At 41.3% G+C, this 18,472-nt stretch overlaps 1 protein-coding gene and 1 long non-coding RNA gene across 4 annotated transcripts in view; one reads left to right on the plus strand and one right to left on the minus strand.

Annotated features, from left to right (window-relative positions):
* RORA (RAR related orphan receptor A) overlaps positions 1–18,472 on the minus strand; it is a 711,502-nt gene that overhangs the window by 126,547 nt on the left and 566,483 nt on the right. The gene's annotated exons all lie outside the window — the stretch shown is intronic.
* Positions 679–16,606, plus strand: LOC144303326 (uncharacterized). Of its 3 annotated transcripts, none has more exons than XR_013370396.1 (4): positions 679–892; positions 3,587–3,684; positions 13,248–13,324; positions 14,757–16,606. It is a non-coding gene; the product is annotated as an uncharacterized LOC144303326 (long non-coding RNA). The 3 variants fall into 3 exon arrangements; XR_013370398.1 differs by having other exon boundaries at positions 14,760–16,606; XR_013370397.1 differs by lacking the exons at positions 679–892; positions 3,587–3,684 and adding exons at positions 6,405–10,453; positions 11,271–12,039.

Raw genomic sequence — 18,472 nt, forward strand, 5'->3', positions numbered from 1 at the left:
CACCTTCTTGGAGGCCTTCCCCAACCATTCCTGCCCAGTAACTCTACTCTGCCTTCCTTTCAACTCCAGGAGCTCCCACGGTCAGCATCTCTCAGCATCTCCCTCTGTTGCAAGACTGTCCCTGTTTCATCCCCCTGACCACACTCCACTATTCCTGGAGTGAGGATCCGCCTTAGCCTTCCCTGGAGCCCCCAGGGTATGGGATGCACTGCAAATATTAGCGCATATTTACACAATGATCCAAGTAACATTGCTGATGGACAAAACCGTCCATTGGAAAATTAAGTAAGTGAAAATAATGTAGAAAATGGGGTGAATGGGTGATGGGCACTGAGGGGGGCACTTGACGGGAGGAGCACTGGGTGTTATCCTCTATGTTGGCAAATTGAACACCAATAAAAAATAAATTTATTATTAAAAAAAAAGAAAATGTGGAGTGTGATGGCATTCGTTCACACGAGGGCAGGGACCCAGTCTCCCCCGTGTACGTTACTTAACCTCTTGGTGCGTGTGTCTCGTTTCCTCGGCCAAAAAGTCAAAATAATAACAGTACCTGCTTCAGAGGCTGCCACGAGGATTTAACGAGTTCCTATTTGCAAAGCGCTCAGCACAGTCAGTGCCAGGCCTTGCAGCAGCGAATGCCACATAGGCACTTGTTAAGCGAAAATAAAAGTGAAATAACATCACGGTGCCAAACTCTACCGTAGCGCAGTCCCACCATAAGGCAGGACTCAACCACCCTCTTTGTTTGGTGACACTCGAACCAGCTGGGCCCGGCAGGGAGCGGCCGCCCAGGACCCACGGGGCTGCTTGGTGACAGCGCTTTCCAGGAGGCGAAGCCCTTGGGGACGCAGCAAGCGAGCGCGGTGCTCCAGTTCCAGGGCCCTGCAAGGTACCAGGTTCCTGCACCGGCTCAGCTCGGCTCGGCTGGCGCGCTCCCAGGGCTGGGACGCGTGGCTTTTCGGGTTAGCGGGAGGAGGAGGAGGAGCAGTTGCAGGGCACCCAAAGGCGTGGCTGCTGGGGGGTGGGGGTGGGGGGACAGCGCCGAGCCCCGCCCCCGGCCGGGCCCCGCAGCCCGGAGTCAGCGCGGAAAGTTACTGCGTGCTAACGTGGCAGGAACGATGGGGAGCCCGGGGCTGCCAAGTGCTGAAATCCTGGGCTGCGTTTCTTATGCTCACAGGCACGGCTCTTCTGAGAATCTAGTCTCTACACGTCTCCTGCACATAACTGTCTTCTTTCAGCAGTTACTATATTTTGGGGCAGAGGGAGGAGAAAAAAAAAAAAAAGTTCGAGGGAGTGGCAGCAAGGCATGAGCCAAGATCCCACGTCTGATTTTTTTTTTTTTTTTTTTTCCTCTTGCCTGCCCTAAGACACACGTCTCTTCCCACCTCCCTGTATTGTGTGCCTGCCCGGGAACTTGCATCTGACCCGTGTTAACGCTTTCAACAAAACCACGCAACTCTTGATCAAGTGCAACGCTCACCGGAGGCTTGCACGTGTCTGTTGGCTCATTCGTTTTTTGGCAAACGTTTCCTAAGCACCAGTGATGTGTCAGTTACCCCGGGTGGGCCCTAGGAGCGCCCGAAGTCCAGTGTGGAGGCAAGGCAGTCAATTGTTGCTATGCCCCATGAAGGGTGATCACTGGGGCCTGCAACAGAGGGCTGCCCGGCAGAGAAAGGATTTCTGCCAAGTGGGAGAGCAGCCCGCGCAGGCTTGCAGGGGAGTCTTGTTAGCGCAGGGCTTTGAAGAACGACTCCAGTGAGAAGGTCACCAGGTGAACGAGTGGCCTAATTAGGCTCTGATGTACATTTATCATCTTTGTCCCACACCTGCTTTTTCAAGGGAGGCTTTAAAAATACAGAAACAGCTTGTGGGGTGGGGAATAGTGTTGTATCAACATTCCATTCCCTGATTATGATCACTGTACTGTGGTCCTGGAGGAGAAGACCATATTCTTAGGAAATCTACCCTGAAAAGAGGTAAAGAAAAACGTTTTCTTTCTCTCTTACACATACATAGACATAGATGTACACATGTATGTCTATGTACACGCACACACACATATATATACACATGAGAACGACAAAGGGCCTATGGGACTTAACTTGTACTATGCTTGCAAATTTCTGTTGAAATTATACCAATATACATGAACAAACTTTAAAGGAACAAAAATCGCTAAGTTAGTTTTAAAATTATCAAAATGACAATGCCTCTTCTTTTACCATTATTTTGAAAAGGATCAGCAATAATCAGAACATAATTTGGCCAGATGGATACAGCTACTCAAGGCCCTGGGAATCTGAGGGGTCAAGTGTCTTCTATGGTTCTCATTTCCCCACTTTTTTTTTTTTTTCCCTGAAATCTTGAGATTTGTAGGTTAACAGGGTCAAGACAGTAGTGAAGCCCATAACAGGGGCAGTCTGTACAGGCCCTGAGAGGAGCTAAAAGATACTGCTTGGCTCTCTGCAGGAAGGACTCTTTCCCAGCCCTCCAAGAACCCAGAAGAAGTGATGCCACTAGGATTGGGCAGTCAGCTTAGCAAGGATTTGGGATCTATCAGACGATTTTGTCATATTTGCTTTAGATGCATTTTAAAAAGCAGAAAGCAAAATTTAATAATATTAGTAGCAGCTGACATGTACCAGGTATGTACTATATTCTTGGATAACTCCTTGATTCCTCATAACATTTCTATGAGGTGTAAACTATTAATATTCTCATTTTACAGATGGAGAATCTAAGGCCCGGCTAGTCAATGGTAGAATTGGATATAAGTGCAAGTTGCCTGGCCCCACTACCTGGGCTCTTGCTCAAAATATTATACTTCTGTAGGGTCTGGTTACTACTGTGTGTGCATATGGATTATGAATTTCAAAGGACATGCAACAGGGAGAAAACGAGTATGTTTAGTTGGGGTGGGGAGACTGCAGTGCTGTTTACTTGTGTTTTGATCCTCAGTGTCATTTCTGGAATAAACAATTTAAAAATTTAAAAATATCCACTCTATTGATTGGTAATTCCTGACCCAGCTGATGAAGTTTTTGACATGTGTGCCTAACACAGAATCTTTGCCACTAAGTAAATTACAGCCTCCCTGTCTCTCGGTTTCTGTATCTGAAATATAAGATAATGTTTGCTAACATTTCCCCACTAGATACTTGCCCTATGGTTGACAGTCTGTGTATGGTGTATGTAGGATATGGAGGGTGTAAAGACTAGGGGATGGGAAAGGATTGGAGGAGTAGGATGGGTGAGGGTGAAAACCTCTTTATAAAAAAGGGCAATTACTCACTGGTGGAATCAGACATTATCCATGTGGCTGGGCTGGGCTGGGCTTTCTGCTCATAGGGTTCTGTCCAACATGGGAAGGAAATATCAGATCTGAATTAGGCACCCCTCTCCCCTTGTCTTTTTGCTTTTTCCCCTCCTCCTTCTCTCCCTTTCTTCTTTTTTCTTATGGGCCAGAGGAAGTGGCATTTTGTCATATTTATACATTTTCTTGGATAGAGAAGACTGGCAGAGACTCAGACCAGAGAGCACATAAATGGCTTGAAGGCCTGAACATGCCTCTTTTTGCGTCTAGGCACTCAAGCCCCGACATCGTTGAATCCTTTGGCCACATTTCTATTTGCTGCTTATACATAGAAGATTGATTATTCACTGGAAATGCATCCACAAAAGGTAAAAAGAATTGGAATAACCAAAGAGACATGCTACTCTAGCTAGAAACTACATTGGTTGGTTTGTATTCTCTCCCCGGTCACCTTTCAGACAATCTGGATAGAAAGCAGAGATTTCATTTCTGTGCATCATCCCTCTAGGTTCAAAGATGCTTTTGAGAAAGCCAAGGGAATGATGATTTAATGCTGTCAAGTGCTTTGAGATCTCAGACAAAGAAGCTCTGTAAATACCGAGAATTACTGGGCATTATCGGCCCCGGTATTTGTCTCCCCAGTATTATAAGGGCTTTGGAAAAATTAATGAAGAAATAGGTCCTGGCATAGTGGCAGCAGCAATTGCTTCTGGAAAGATTAAGAGACCCTCTACATTGGGGAATGTAAAACTCAGTGAAAACTTTCTTTCTTTCTTTTTTTTTTTTTTTGCAAATGAAAATCACCAAAGATGAAAACCCACTGCAGTACGAGAAAGAAAGAATGAAAGCCTTTAAAAATCAATCTCCACTGGGGAGAGGGCAAGCCATTGTGTGGGTGCACAAACCCTCACAGGGGATGAGGCGAGAGAGACATTTAGAGGGAAAGACGGGGCGTCAGAAAAAAAGCTATGCAAAAGGTTTTCACTCGTATGTTTATATTTGCTACAAAAATATAAAATCTTTTTTTTTTTAATAAAAAAGCTATGCATTCTGTGTGGGTGTAATCACATACATTACTGGTGGACACGTAAACTGGTAAATTCTCTGTGGAAGCCCACTTTGTAATATGCAATGACATGGCGAATATACTTTCCTTTAGTCCCAACAGTTCCACATCTAGGAATTTATCCTGCCCATCTATCTGCATATGTGCAAACTGGTACATGTTTGAGGATATTCATTGTAGCACTGTTTGTATTAGTGAAGTCTGAGAACAACTCAGAATTGACTAGTAGGGGATTAAATAACTGCTGCTGTATCCATAAATTGGAGTATCATGCTGTTGTTAAAAAGATTAAGGCAACTCTGCATGCTCTGATATGGATTTAGCTCTAAAGAGCCACTGGGAATCGAAAAAAATCAACGTGTAGAACAGTGTGTGTGTATCTAAACGTGCATGTATGTGTAGATGCCACGATGTATGTTTGGATTCATCATGCTCCTATATCCACAGAATGTATTATTTCTGGAAGGCAGCATTAGAAAGCAGTTACTGGCTAGAGGACAGGGCTTACCTCTACTTATATCCCGTTTTAAAAAGATTTGTTTATTTATTTTAAAAAGAGAGAGAGGAGTTTGTGTGTGTAAGAAGGAGGGGGTGCAGAGGAAGGGGGGGGGGAGATAATCCCTAGCAGGCTCCCCACTGAGCATGAAGCCTGGACACAGGGCTCAATCCTATGACCCTGAGATCACGAGCTGAGCCAAAATCAAGAGTCAGATTCTCAACCGGCTGAGCCACCCAGGCACCCCTACTTTTATATCCTTTTGAATACTGCATCATGTACCCATGGTGACCTATTCAAAAATAAATAAATAATACTCATGTGTGTGAAACCCTCGATTAAGTGATAAAGTAAAAATATGAACTCTGTACCATTTTCTGGGGGTGGAGCTGGATGAGGTATGTCTTCAGAGCGCTCCTATATTCCTCTCAACATCAGCTTCCCAGCCTCTGACTTCTCCAGTTGCCTACAGCTCAATCCAGGGTGAGTCAGCTTGGTGCCTGGGGCCTAACTCTCCCCACACCAGGAAATCCCTGATCTGCAGCAGATCTATCAGACAGAGGTCACAGGATGCAGGGACCTTCCCTGTACGAGTGACAGAGAAAATGATCCCTAAGGATTAGGGCCCCCACTGGGCTATGCCAAACATTCGCTACAATTCTGACCAGTGATAATTTTGGAATTGTTTTGTGACTAGTTTCATTGTCGTTGTCGTTGTTGTTGTTGGTTGCAAGGTACAAAAACCCACTAAGCTAAGGGATGCTTCTTGTAAGGATACTTGTGGAGTCATAAGAATAGCATAGTTCTCATGGGAATCCCATAAGAATAAAACAACTTCAAAATAACAATTATGGAGCACTTAGGTGCCAGCGCTATGCTAAGTGCTTTGTGGCAGCAAGGGACCTCTCTCTCTTAGGGATGCTGCTTTTCTCTGTATTTTTGCTTCGCTGTTCTGACAGCAGTTGGCTTATTCACTATTGGACTCACTCGCTGATTTTGCTCCCTTACAACATAGCTTCCACAGGGTCCTTTGAGGTGCTCTTCTACCTCAAGGTCCCCTCTGCTTTTCATCTGCCTCCTAACTGCTTCCTCCACTTCAGAACTGTTCAAATTCCCATGAGAGAAAATTTGAGAGATCCTTCTTCCACTGCAGGACGGCCACTTCCTAACCGTGGGCCACCTCCCCAGATCGGGTTGCCATGTGTTTTCATTTATCTGTGGTGAGAGCCACTGGGTCTCTTGGGGTTAGTCTTGTTCTTCGCTCAACGATTTTCTTTTTGAAGAACTGACCTTGAGCCAACCAGTGGGATGCTGGGGATACAGCACCAACAGAGCAATGCCCTTGCTCTCAATGGACTTGCCTTCCACCTCCTTTACCTGCAGTTATGGGTGTGGCAGACAGTCTGGCCTGTCCAGTTTGGAGACAATGGCCCATGATTGACCACTGAGCTCTTGCCTCAGTCCCCAAGTCACCACCTCCTGTGGTGCTCTGCATTCATGTCCTTTCCTGGTTATCCAGCCACCTCCGGAAACTGGGGGTGTGCCTTGCCCAATGTACTATGGAGTCCACGGTGACCAAACAGATGGCCTCAACAGCTGGGTGGAGAGTGATGGGAAGGAGACCTGGTGGGCACTACTCAGAGGCCCTGTGGGTCAGCTGCTGTCAGCAGTTGAGTTCCAGCCACAAACAATGAGATTGCTAGCAATTGTGCCATAATTTGTCAGCAAATACTCAAGCTTATCTCCTCTTTTCTTTTTCTTCCTTCCCTTTTGTCAAAACTAAACTGCTTGAAAGGATTGCATGCCTTGTCAAAGGTGTCAAGGGCCTGAATCAGTCTTTTCTAGACTTGTCTTCTACATTCTTTAAATTCCTAGTGATCCTTCAAAACCTAGTGCCAGGTGCCTCTCTCCTCAGTGAATCCTTCTCTAAATGCTCTGAGGCCTTAAAAAAAGAAAAAAAAAAAAGCTCTGAAGTGATCATGCCCTCATTTGAGCTACTTTTGTACTTGGTATGCAATTTTGTTGCTGCCTTTACCATGCTGTACTGCATATATTTACTTAGATGTGTTTTCTTTACCAGAGTGTAAACTCACAGAGGGTAGGGACCATGTCTTGATAGCTTATTTATTTACTTTTAATTTTTAAAAAGGATTTATTTATTTATTTTAGAGGGAGACAGCATGAGCAGGAGGGGCAGAAGGCAAGGGAGAGAGAGTCTCAAGCAGACTCCACACTGAGTGTGGTGTCTGACATGGGACTCAATCCCACCACCCTGAGATCATGACCTGAGCCGCAACCAAAAGCCGGATGCTTAACCAACTGTGCCATCCAGGCGCCTCTCGTTTATTTTTAATCTAAACAAACTATTTTAGAATAATTTCAGATTTATTGAAAAGTTGCAAAAAAAAAAAAAAATAGAGTTCTCACAGTTTCCCCTATTGTTAACATCCTGTTTTACTGTTGTATGTATTTTACAACTAAGAAATCGACACTGGTATGTTATTCCTGACTAAATTTCATAGTTCATTCAGACCTTGCTTGTTTTTCCTTAATGTCTTTTTCCTGTTCCCAGGATGCTATTCAGGTGCCACATTATATTTAGTAGTCATATCTCCTTAGCCTCCTCTGGTCGGTGACGGTTTCTTGAACTTTACCTGTTTTTGATGACTTTGACAGTTTTGAGGCATACTGATCAGATACATTGTAGAATATTCCTTGGTTTGGGTTTATCTGATGTTTCCTCTCATGGCTAGACTGGGGGTTGTTTATTTTTAAACACCACCTCTGAGCTAAATACCTAACACGTACCACCTAGCATAGACCAGGCATTTGATTCATGGTTATTGAATTGACTTGAATTCAAGTGTTGCTTTGGCACCTCCTGTATAAATAGAACCCTGACTGATGCTCTGGGAGAGATGAAGTGTGGAACTCAAATCCTGTAAAGATCTTCCACATAGCTGAATGATACAAGACAGCATGCAACCGAGTATTAAGTAAGGGGAACCGAGACAATGACCTAGGACAGCTCAGGAGACAGACTAATGAGTGTGAGTGGGTGCAGTCAGCCAGGTCTATGTGAAAGAAGGGACTAGAAAAGTGGGGAGGATTTAGAAAGGCTTTTTTTTTTTTTTTTTCCAGCTTTCAAGCACACCAAACTCTCTCTTGCCTTAGGGCCTGCTCATAGGCTGAGCCCAAACTCTGGGAGGCACATCCAACCCCTCTTTTCCCCTTGGCTGGCGTCTTCTCATTGTTTACGTATAGGGCTAAATGTGCATTCTACAGGGGACATTATGCAAAATAGGCTCCCCTTGCCACTCTTTCCAGAGACTGCATCTGTTTTCTTCACAGCTTTTCTCAATGTTTATAATGGTTGATTGTTTATTTCTTTATCATCAGTCTCCCTCCCTGGAGTCTAAGCATCTTGAAGGTAAGTATTGGATCTTTATTTACTCTGACAGGAGACATTACCCAGCAGCACATGGCGGTACTCAAATTACTTTGCTGAGTGAATAAAGGGGTTGGATGAGCCTGACAAGACATGGGACAGTGACAAGAAGACATATGAGCAATCGCTTGTAAGAGGCACTGGAATGGAGCAAGAGTGAACTGGGTAGGCAGGTGGGATGTTGCCAGGTCATAAGACTGATCACAGTGGTGTCAGGTGATCCCAAGTGGGGTGGCACAATTTGGGCAAAGGCCAGCAATGTTCTAGGTGTGGGCTGCACAGAGGTAGAGGCTGCCCAGTGATTTTCCACCTTGGGAAGGGCAACAAGGGCTTACAGGACAAAGAATGAGGGATAAGGAATAACTAGGGCCCAGCGGAGGGCAGGGGCCAGAGGCATGTCTGCATAAATTGAGAACGTGTCCCACAAATGACACCAACACAAGAGCTCCTGAGAAGTTGGGGAGGTACCTCGTTTAAATTCTCTGGTGTTGGCACAAACCCAAGGAAAAAAAAAAGGCACTCTGGATAAAATGGAAGATGAAAGCTTGTGATTTTGCGATAGCATTTCGTACCAGGAAAGGACAGCCATCTTTGAAAGCATGGGGAAATCTGGAACAATGCAGTAATGTGCTTCTGGGCTCAGAGTGGAGAGGACCCCAGAGAGACCTTTATTTTCCACCATCTTTCCTACATGGTCACAAAAGACAGAATCAACGTATATACCGCCTACCTTGAAACGTATGTGTTTTCCCCTCCAAATTCAATTTTAAAACACGGACCAAAAGAGCTGCGTTTCATACAGATTCTGACTGGAACAAGCCCAGTGGGAAAAGGGCTGGAAAACATATGGCAAAGAAACTCTGAGAATCCAGAATGTGATTTAGAAACAAAAAACATGGGACATGTCGTCTTTGTGTACCCATATAAATAATTATGATGGTTGAACTCTGCTTATTTTTCATCCAACCAAAGTAACCGCTTGGAAAAGAACAATAACAGTGACCTGTGCATATGGGAGTCCAGAGGGACAGTCTGTGACAGAGCTCATTGGGTCCCCAGGAGGACCAAGAACATGGTCCAAGTGATTTTCCTCTGTCAAGGCCAGGGTAGGCAGAGGAAGGTTTAAAGAATGATTGCTCTTCTACATTGGAAGGTCAGATCATGAGATCAGGGAGCAAGTTTGTTATTTTAAAAATCTAGCCTTCAAACCTCCAGAAGGTAAGTGGATGAGCTCTGTTCACTAACTTGGAACTCCAAAATTCCTTCTCTCCTCTGTACCTCCTTAGATCAGAACTGTAAGGAACCATATTAGCCTATGTATTAGCCTATGTAATCCCTTTATTTGAGAAGGAAAAAACCTGATGTCCAGAGGTCCCTCATCGAGACAGAGCCTGAAGTAGGATGAGACCTTCTCACCCAGCTTCCCTTTACAACCCTGAGCAGCCCATCTGAGAGCTGACCACACAATCGGCTCCAATTCTACATTTTTATATTCATTTTCCATTTATTTGGACATATGAACACTGTTCACCATATTTTTCCCCCTCATATTACTTTTGCAACAACCTTGAGGGGGCCAAGGAAAAAACAAAACAAAAGACCAAGCACAATCACACTCATTGTAATGAAATGCACACCAGGTATCTGACCTAGACTCCCACTTCCCTGCCAATCTCCAGCTCATATAAATTCATTTCCCTAACAGAAAATAGGTGTCAACTTTGCAGTCAGAAAGTAATTTCCCTGCAAATATTATCAGAGAGGTTACTAGTGCTACTTGACAGTTTTATTATTACTTTTGTTTCAAGCTAAGGTGAGGAAATCTACATTTGCCAGGTAGCATGATGAAAAAATAACGTAGACTTTTAAACTTTGTGTTAGGCAGAGGGAAAAGTGAGAAACAAAGAACAAATGTGCTGGTTGCACACGCTGAATATGTCTAAGAATGTGTCACAGGATCCTGGCTTTCCTCCTTACTTCCACCCACATCCTTTCTGATCCCGAAACATCAGAGTGGGTTGGAGGAAACCATTCTCTGCAGCACCTGAGCAGCCAGCTCAGAGGTGGGCAGCTGAGTGACTCGGCGGGGACTGACTTGTAAACACTGCTTATCAGCTCATTCATAAGGTAAGCCGAATGGGAGCCAGGTAACTCATTTTACTCTTCTCTAGATTTAATTGGCAGTGGTTGTGCTTTTATAAGAACACTATCATCTAAACATTTCACATTTAGATAAGAAAACCAGACAACATAAAGACAACCAAAAGAGTATTTCAGTAATAGCCACTTAACGTGTGTTTCATGAATAGCTGTGTATATTATAGGGGCTACTTTAATTCATGTTTTATTGCCTATATATTTTCTAGAGGATCAGGTAGTCTTGGATGTAGGATTGCCAGATAAAATACATTTAAATTAAATTTAAATTAAAAATAAATAATGATTCTTTAGTATAAGTGTGCTGGAAATATTGCATGGGACATACTTTTATTTATATATATATATATATATATTTTTTAAAGATTTTATTTATTTATTCATGAAAGACACAGAGAGAGAGAGGCAGAGAGAGAAGCAGGCTCCAGGCAGGAAGCCTGATGTGGGACTTGATCCCAGGTCTCCAGGATCACGCCCTGGGCTGAAGGCAGACGCTTAACCACTGAACCACCCAGGCGTCCCAGGACATGCTTTTATTCTCATCAATCTACATGGAGTCCATTAACTAGCCAGTTTATTATCCAGATTTTTCTTCCCCCTGCCTCCTTCTTTTCTGATCTTTCAGCAACTTAATTTTAGGAACCCTTAATAGAGGGTGGACAGAGAAATACAATTCAACCACGTTGGGTGTCCTACTTATTAGCTGGGACACACATTTTAACTAGGGGAGGAATTTGATATCCTGGGTTAAAAATGGTGATTCTCTGCATTTTCCCTATTACCATAGAGACAGAACTAGCCACAGACTGATGTTTTCAAGTTTGGACTTTACAGAACAGTAAAATGTAAAAAGAAAAGAAAAAGAAATTCTGACATTGTGGAAGATCAATATACTGTTGCCAAGTTTAAATCTGATCGAATAAAAATGTTAAAGATACCACAATTGCCGTCTTCAATTATCATTAATTCATAAAAGAAAGTGACATTTGAATATCCCCAAGAAGGAAGGACACTCTCTTAGAACGAAGAGCAATACTTCTTAAACAAAGTCGGCAGCCTTCCAACGTACAGTCCTCAGTTTTGTGAAAAACTCCTCCACGACGTTGCGCTGGCCCTGGAATCTGAGAACACCCAGCCCAGGATATGTCACGGTAGGCCCTGTAAGATGACAGGACCAATGTCATCCATCATCCAAGTTGATGCTGCTAGGAGAGAACCACAGAGCACTTTCATGTAAAGGAAAGAGAAGATGAGCACAGCCAGTTTGAATTTTGATGACTTTAAGTTACTCTCTAATTTAAGTATTTTATATCTGAGAAGCATTTTATGTGTATGGAAGCATTATGTGACTTTTCTCAAACTTTGAAGCATTTCCTCCACTTACAAGACATAGAAAACCTTTCCCCAAATTTTCCTAAACTTCCTTGGGCGCACAGCTTGATCTCTGTACTCTTCCTCTCCATCTCTGTAAAATGAACACTTCAGGAATTGGATAATACGACATTGAACTTAAACAATCTCTTCGTCAGAGAGTCCAGAGGTCTTTGAAACTCCAGGTAATTAAGCCTCCTGGCTCTCATGAATGGGTAGAATGTGTGACCCCAGCAGAGAAGAGCTGGATATTTGCCAAAAGGCAGGTGTAGTTGATAGCAGTGCTGGGAGACCAAGTCCCCAAGTTCAGACTTTCTATCATCCTTCCCATTTTACACAAGGGATAACTCTGGGGTAAAAGCAGAGAATTGCCTGAAATTGCTGAGTCATGAACAGAAATCACAATTAAAATCAATTGCCCGACCCAAGTCTTGTATATAGTTTCTTCTATCCTTCTCTTGCCCGAGAAACATATAAAGACTTTTTACCAGGGGACCTTTAAATAGGATTGAAATCCAGTTTCATGTGCCAAAGAGAGATTCAAAGCATTATTTACCAATGATCTCCAAATATTCTTTCCTTCACTCCAAGGCTGTCAAGTGGGAACTCAGTATCCTTTTCTTTGAAAAGGGGCTCTTTGAAGCAAAGAGGTAGTCATCAAACACACACACACACACACACACACACACACACACACACTTTTAAAAATATGTTAGTATGTACTTAAACAACTATATAGACTACCCTAACTTTTAAAATATTTTGACATAATTCTGTCTTTTTCCAGTCATAGGCTTATTTGATGTCTTTTGATTCAGTTATGTACCCAATCTTTTTCACTTTTTCAGTTTAATATTATTATATACATATTTCTCATACTGTTATAACTATTCATAACTTTATTTTAAAGGACATAACATATGAATCATATGAAAGTATACTTTTACTGCCAATTTTTAACAAGTGATCATCTCTGCATTAGGGCAGTGGGGGGCAGTTTTCTAACATTATATTTTTTGGTAATGACAGCATTTTTGAATGTAATTGTTTATTACTTTTCTAATAAGTAAAAACACATACACTCTCATTGAATAATCACTTTAAACTGAATTTTTAGGAGGCCACTTAACATCTCCCAACTGTACCTCCCCATTGTCTGACCCCAACCTGCCTGAGAGATTCAGGACAAATGACTTAGGGATCCCAGACATTTGCATTCCTGAAAGAAGCAGTGCTACTACTTTTTTTTTTTTTTTTTACCTTCTTAAATCCCACCTCTTCTGTTATTATGAAGCTGAAGTATTTTCCCCTCAGTCCTATTTAATATGGGCTTGTTTTCACTCTTCTCCTTGTGTTGTTTGCCTTACTAATTCTGACATGATTATTTTTTCAGACTCATCTGACGAGAAGAGAGAGATTTTGGCTTTGATTCTAGAGCGATGTTTCACAGAAAGTCAACTCTTGTTCCAGGTACTTGATAAATATCTCACTAATTTCTTGCTGTCTATAAGCCATTAACATTTTGGTTAGCAAAGACTGGAGCCCTTACTTCCTACACAAGTCAGCTAATGAAAACTCATGAAGTAAGACCTGGCCCTCTGCTTCTAATCTTTAATGGTTTCTGTCACTGGGGCTAAGCTCTTACCACCATGACTCTGCACATGGGGTACTGCCTCAGGGAAAGTGGAAGAATGCAAATGACTGTGGCCCTCAAATTGCAATTTAAAGATAGCTGTTAGGTTATACTCTTCCCATAAGCTTCTCTTCCTAACCATCAAGTTTGAGAATAGTGCGCTATTTTTACTTATTTTCAGTGGAAAGAATATTAAACCTTAGGGTGATGGTGGCATATTGCTGAATTATGTGTTTTAGTCTGACTAGAATACATTATACTTTTTTTATTGGAGGAGGGAAGAAAAGAGGCCTTCAAATCCCTCCCCCTAAAAAAGCCAAAAAAGCTAGATTTTCCTGGTTTCTGGGTTCTAGGTGTAAAGAAAAAGATAACCACAATTAATAACATGATAATCCTTAAAAAGGTATTTCTTGATAGATTTCAATTACATTTGCACCTACTGACTTAAAATATGCCTTCGGCAATCAGAACGCAACTATGACACTTAAAGGGGAAAGAGTATTTGGAAAGGCTTTCCAGACACACAAAAGACAGCAATGCTTTCATCGAAGGATGCTATGTGGCATCACGGAACTGAATCAGAGACTCAGCCCTCCATTTCCTCAGCAACAGAAATGTGCTTAAGATTGTTAGAGTAAATGAGTTAGGCAAAGTACTCTTTGCATTTTGCTTTTAATTTCAACAGAACAAAATAAAACCTTGGACTTGGCTGGAGATGCATTCTGAGCCTTTTCATCTTCCATCCTCTGTCCTAGTCAACCCCAGGCAAGAATGATTGCCTTTTTTCATTCCTTTATTTTCAGATCTGGCTCACTCAGAGGTTGTGGCGGTAGTAGAGATGAGGTTTGTCACTCTAAGAGATACCATTTTATTATTATTTTTATTTATTTATGATAGTAACAGAGAGAGAGAGAGAGAGAGAGAGAGGGGCAGAAACACAGGCAGAGGGAGAAGCAGGCTCCATGCACCAGGAGCCCGACGTGGGATTCGATCCTGGGTCTCCAGGATCACGCCCTGGGCCAAAGGCAGGCGCCAAACCGCTGTGCCACCCAGGGATCCCGAGATACCATTTTAAAACACCAAAATATATTTTTTAGGTTAAACATTCCCTCTATTTCTGAAATGAACTATTTTAGGAAGTGTGTTCTTTGCATATCCAGGCACCGTCTACAAGAAGAGGTTTGGAGAGGCTCGGCCAGGTTCTTATGGAGAACATTCCTTCTCATCATATAGGAAACCCATGTTATCCTCCTTTTGGGTCTATCTTAGCAGGTTTGGAAGATGAGATGAAAGCAACCCTATCTCACCACTTTTAGAAAGGAAATGAGGTACGGTGCTCATATTCCCTGGCTTTTACTTGGATCAAGTGTGGGAGAAGGGAAGAAAGAAGTGGAAACTAAACCTGGAGAAAGAAGAAGAGAGGAAAACAGCTATCCACTCCCTCCCTGAAAACACCTGGCAATCTGCCTCTTTGAGTAAGCTGACTCACAGTGGACAGTAGTTCCTCCATGGGCTTCGAAGTATCCAATGATACCTACTATCAAGTGGAATGCAGTTTAAGATTGCTGGAGAAGAAGGATGCCTACCATTGTTGTTGTTGGTGTTTTGTTGTTGTTTTTGTTTTTTTACTATAGTAGTTTATAGAGGAGGAAGATTTTTCCTCTACCTGTCTTGGGTTCATTGCTGGGGTCCTGCAAATTAGTTTGACAAAGGACAGATAAAGGGGAGAAAAGCAAGCAAGTTTGTTGATTCATGCAGTCCACACACATGGAATACTTAGTGAGGAGTAATTCAAAGAAGTGGTTAGAACTTGGGCTTCTAGGGCATCTTAGCCATGAAAGATAAATTTGAAGAGAAGTGACAAGACACAGGAAAAGGGTTTTAGACTTCCAAGGGTGGCAAACTGTAGGAAGATAAATATATGGGAGAAGCCAGTGGAAGATAAGGATTGTTTTAGTAAGGTTTGTTACATAGATTCCCCTGGTGCAGACTCTGGGCTGTTAAGAGTCTAGGATTGTTTCTGGTGGTTAAGAATCCTCCTGCCCTTTCTGATAGAGAGGGGGAGGTCAGAGAGTTTGTCCTGTATCTTTTTCTCCCCAGTTGTCTTCAGCTCAAAATAAGCTTTATGCCAGATTGGCATGTTCTAGGGTTTAGAACCTCTTCAAAGATTAACTTTTCTTCTTTTCATAATATTCTAAAATAATACATATACATGGTAGAAAAATTGGCATTTTGAAAGAAGTTAAAAGAAGCCTGCAAAACATCACTCAACCTTACCTTGTTAGTCAAATGCAACCACAGTTCAGAATGGTTCCAGTATTCTTTCCTAGAATTTCTTTATCTTCATGTAACTGAGATCATTCTGTACACAGAATTTCACATACTATGCTTTCCTTCAATCAGTCAAAAATATTTTCTAGTGTCATTATTAATTCTTTAACTATTATTTTAATGGCAGCAAAATTTTTCATCATATGATGATACTATAACTTGTTAATAATTTTTCTAATATTGGATATTTAGGATGTACTTAAATTAATGTTTTATGTGACTGCTAAATCTTAGCATTTCAAATTATTTCTTTAGGATAGTCTAACAGAAGGAGAAACACCAGATCAAAGAGTATAATAATAATAATAAAAAAGAGTATAATCATTTTTAAGTCTTTTTTTTTAAAGATTTTACTTATTTATTCTGAGAGACACACAGAGAGAGAAGCAGACACATAGGCAGAGGGAGAAGCAGGCTCCCTGTGGGGAGCCTGATGTGGGACTCGATCCCAGAACCCTGGGATCACAACCTGAGCCAAAGGCAGATGTTCAACCACTGAACCACCCAAGTGCCCCCATTTTTCAGATCTTTAATACATATTACCAGGAAGGTTGCATTAATTTATATTAGCACAATATATCAGTGTCTTCCTGAAGCTCTCACTGCATTGATTAAAGTTATTTTAAAAATCTTTCCTATTTTTTTAGGTTCTTATTATTTAACTTTGTATTCACTGGTGAGGCTGAAAATTGTTTACTGTATAATTAGCTATTTGTATTTTCTTTTCTATGAATTGTCTGTTCATGACCTTTGTCTATTTTCTCATTGATTTATAGTAACACTTTATAAATTAGGTCATTAGGGATCCCTGTGTGGCGCAGCGGTTTAGCGCCTGCCTTTGGCCCAGGGCGCGATCCTGGAGACCCAGGATCAAATCCCACGTCAGGCTCCTGGTGTATGGAGCCTGCTTCTCCCTCTGCCTGTGTCTCTGCCTCTCTCTCTCTCTCACTGTTTGCCTATCATAAATAAAAAAAAAAAAAAAAAAAAAAAAAAAAAAAATTATAAATTAGGTCATTAACTTGGTCGTTTCTTACCAATTTGCTTCTTGTCTTCTGATTTTGTTATGATTATTTTTGACATATGGATATTTTATATTTCTCTACATTTCAGCTTACTGACCTTTTACTCAATCATCTCTTCCACTGCTTTAAAGTATTGAAAATCTTCACCCCCCTACACTAGATCAATATGCAGAAACATATTCGTTCAATTATTTAACTTTTCAAAAATAATATTTCTTTAATCTATCTAGAATTTGTTATATGGTATGAGAAAAAATGATTCTTTCCCTGGTAAGCTAACAATGATCATGGTATCACTTCCTGACTACTTTTCCCCATAGTTTTTATATGTATTCCATATATACATGTTTCAGGTTATTCTTACATATGCAAGATTATATTTAGGGGTTTTCTACTGATTTCTTTGCTTATTCTTTTACCAGCAGATTCATCGCCCCTAATTATTTTTTAGATGTTCTTTTTTAGCTCTTATACTGAATTCCTTCAACTTAAAAGCTGGCCAAGATGATATACAGAGAAAATTGTTTAAAGAGAATGCCTGCCTTTAAAGTTTCAGGTCTTAGGTGAAAAAGATAGTGTTAGTTCTTCAGATGTCTATGAAGATGGGGCTCATGCTATGACACAGAAAATCAGGAAGGACTTTCTCATTTTCTTGATAGTCATGGGAACAGGAATATAAAAAAGAAGGATTATACATCTTTTTGTTCATCTCAAGCAGAGAAAACTTTCAGGGAGGAGATTAAGACATTTAGTGCTGGAAGATTATTTCTGTTTGGGCTTCTAAGGCACCAGGAAAGGTACCAACTCATAAATCTGTAGAAAATTGCCGGAAATGGTCACAAAATGATAAACGAGAGAAAGTCTGAATTACAACCATCCTATTAGGTTCAACAAGGGATGTGCCGAATAACTTTGTTTTGTTTTTAAGGCTTGTTAACAGTGAAATCTTAGGGTATGGGGTTTTTGGGTGTCTTTTTTCCTTCCTTTAAAAAAATTGTTTTCATTTTTCTCCCAAATTGCATATGTTTTTCCCCTCTTAATAATGATTTGTTAATTAACTTCTGGAATACAGTGTTGGAAGCTTTAGTACCAAGAAATGCAATGGTACAAAAAGTAGATTTTCTATTTCTTAATCTCTTTTCCTTAATAGACACAGCAACATTAAAACTCATCTCATTAGAAGAGATTTTGTGAAAACGAGACAGGACATTTCTAAACCAAGTGCTTTTCCTCCGAATAAGATTTAACCCAAAATGAAGTTGGGGACTGGAAGAAGGTATGAAAAAATTATTTGTTATAATTTCTATTTCTAAAGCAAATAAAAAATTCTTTTATGGTAGGTTTCTCCCCCCTCCGACAACCGAGGATTGACACATCTTGCACGTTAAAAAGTAGAGGACTATAAGTAAGTACTCACCGGATACAATTTTTTCCCCTTCTAAATTCCCTTTTTGCAATACAATTGGTGCTATTTTACTGTCTTGAAAATTCCCATTTTTATTTAATGGTCTCTACTTTCCTATTTTCTTAGCTCTTCTTAATTGATTTGCCTTTCATTAGTAGATCATTCTCTCTGGCTGACCAACAGTGAGGAGGGTCAGAGTCATGGACTATATACTAAATCTGGTTTAG

The sequence above is a fragment of the Canis aureus genome, chromosome 32 (assembly GCF_053574225.1).
Source record: "Canis aureus isolate CA01 chromosome 32, VMU_Caureus_v.1.0, whole genome shotgun sequence".
NCBI lineage: Eukaryota > Metazoa > Chordata > Mammalia > Carnivora > Canidae > Canis > Canis aureus.